Below are 2,882 nucleotides of genomic sequence, written 5' to 3'. Positions count from 1 at the left end.
TTTCACACCCACTACTAGTCACTTCCCATTTTCCCCCCACCTCCCACCCCTAGTCAATCACTAATCTTTTTTTTTTTTTTTTTTGGCCACGCCGCGTGGTTTGCTGGATCTTAGTTCCCCAACCAGGGATCAAACACGGGCCCTGGCAGTGAAAGTGCAGAGTCCTAACCACTGGACCGCCAGGGAATTCCCCGGTCAATCACTAATCTATTTCCTATCTTTATAGATTTGCCCATTCTGGATATTTCATGTAAACGAAATTGTATAATATGTGGCCTTTTGTGACTGGCTCTTTTCACTTAACATAATGTTTTCAAGGTTCCTCCAGTTTATAATATGTATCAGTGCTATATAGGAAAAGTTCATTCCTTTTCATTGTCAAATAATATTACATTACATGGATATACCACATTTTATTTATCCATTCATCAGCTGATGGACATTTGGGTTGTTTCCATTTTTTGGCTATTATGAATAATGCTGCCATGAACATCTGTGTACACGTTTTTGTGTGAACATATGTTTTTATTTCTCTCAGGTATATTCTTAGGATTAGAATTGCTGCGTCCTATGGTAACTCTACATTTAACCTTTTGAAGGACTGCCAGAGTGTTTCCCACAGCAGACGCAACATTTTACATTGCCACCTGCAAGGCATGCGGGTTCCATTTTCTCCACTACACTTGTGATTATCTACTTTTTGACGGGATGTGAAGTGCCACCTCACTGCGGTTTTGACTGGCGTTTCCTGATGGATAACGACACTGACCACTTTTTCATGAGATTATTAGCCATTTTTTGGAGAAAGGTCTATTCAGATCCTTTGCCCATTTTAATTTATTTTTATTTTTGTTCCAATTTGAAAGCAGTCACTGTTTATTAACTGACCAGATTACAAAAAGAATCATGGCAGAGACCTTAGTTCATCCTTCTAATAAGCCTGTTGATCTGGTCTTCCCTGTCGCCAGCATCTCCACCGTCTACCAAATGGGCGGTCTTTTTCTTCATTCTGCTTCGTGGGGAAGACAATTTAAAGGGCCACAGCAAGCCGTCTGCTTCTTTGCAATGTTTTCCAATGGTACTGATCTCACGAATCAGATCCCTCCTGCAGATGGTACCATATTTGCCAAGAGGTGGAGCAACCAAGGCGTCACCTGTCAGGGCACTTCGCTTCCTGTTGATTTTGCCATAAACACGCTTGTAGATCAGTTCATTTACTGACTTCAGGTTTGGGTGCCCCCCCGCAATGTACGGTTCCACAATTCTCAGCACGTTCGTTAACATGCTGAGAATTTACAAAGGTGCCATTGAGCTTCACAAAGGTGCCGCTGAAGATCTGATGGAGGCCAAGAAGCTGCAACGCTTTTCGAACCTTTGGGCTCACACCATTGACACCTCTGATCCTGATGACGAATGCCAGTTTGGGTTCTGCGGGTACATAGAAGTTGCCGGCTTTTCTTGCCATCCTAGCCATTCGAATGTCGGTTCTGTGCATCTGCCTGTATTCCTTGTGATGGTGCTTAGCTTCTTCATAGATAAGCTTCCGCCTTGCCTTTCGAAGCATCTTTTGCTTTTTCTTAAGGGTTTCTGGCACAGCAGGAACCTTCTTTTTCTTCTCTTCTGCACCTTCCATGGTTCCAGCTGGGAAAGAGCTTCCCAATTTTAAATTGGGTTATTCATTTTTTAAAAATTATTGAGTCATAAGAATTCTTTATACAGTCTAGATACAAGTCTTTTAGATATATGATTTGCAAATATTTCTCCCATTTGGTGGGTTGTCCTTACGTTTTCTTGATGGTGTCTGTTAAAGCATAAAAAGTCTTAATTTTGATGAAGTCCAATTTATTTTTTTCTTTTGTTACTTGTGCTTTTGGTGTCATACCTAAGAAATTATTGCCTAATCCAAGGTCATGAAGGTATTTGCAGGCTTGTTTTCTTTTAAGAGTCTTATGGTTTTAACTCTTACAATTAGGTTTATGATCCTTAAAGTTAATTTTTGTATATGGTGTGAGGAAGGAGTCCACTTTCATTCTCTTGCTGGTGGCAGTCCAGTTGTCCTAGCACCATATGTTGAAAGACTGTTCTTTCTCCATTGAATTATCTTGGCACCCTGTCAGAATTCATTTGACCAAAAAGGTGAAGTACCGGCTTCTCAATTATATCTCATTGTTCTATACGTCTAATTCTAAAAATTCGTTTGTTGATTTGCAGCATTAATTCCAAAGGTTTGACATGGTGGGAAAGTAAGAAATTTCTCAGGATGGTGGAGTTGGAAGGTAATATTGCTTGGTGGCCAAGCTAAGATTTGTGAAGAATCAAACCAGTGTCCCGTTCTTTGCTCTGCATCAAAGTAAACTGTTGACAGGCAATGTTTTTCCACAGGGTACTGGTTTCTTGGGCGGAGACTGAATAAGCTATTATGTTGTATTTTTGTAGATATTTGGGTAGGCCTCATGTGGTTAGGAAGATTTTTTTGGGTAAGGTTATGTGTGCCTCAGAACCTAGGAAACATGGAACAGCTGGGCCTCAGGAAGTCAAGGAGCCGAGACAGGGCTGGTCGTTGTAGAAACTGCAGTTGGAAGGCCTTTTCTTTTTTTTTTTTTTGGCCGCACCGCGCAGCTTGTGGGATCTTAGTTCCCCAACCAGGGATCGAACCCAGGCCCTTGGCAGTGGAAGCACAGAGTCCTAACCATTGGACCGCCGGGGAAGTCCCTCTGGTCTCCCTTTTGATTTGTTTATTTTTCAGTACCTCGAAGCTTCTCAGTTTTTCTTCTTTTTCCTTTAAAAACCCCAATTTTGGACTTAAATGAATGATAAGTAAATTTCTATCATGTTTGGATAGTTATACGTTGTTTTTAATTGAGGTGTAAGTGACATATGAC

General features: G+C 41.0%; 1 pseudogene; it reads right to left on the bottom strand.

Moving 5' to 3' along the window:
• Positions 1 to 918: 918 nt before the first annotated feature.
• Positions 919 to 1,633, bottom strand: LOC103007404 (60S ribosomal protein L7-like; annotated as a pseudogene).
• Between the last annotated feature and the right edge of the window lie 1,249 nt (positions 1,634 to 2,882).

This window comes from Balaenoptera acutorostrata, chromosome 7 (genome assembly GCF_949987535.1).
Source record: "Balaenoptera acutorostrata chromosome 7, mBalAcu1.1, whole genome shotgun sequence".
NCBI lineage: Eukaryota > Metazoa > Chordata > Mammalia > Artiodactyla > Balaenopteridae > Balaenoptera > Balaenoptera acutorostrata.
This window is presented reverse-complemented; position numbering and strand designations above follow the sequence as displayed.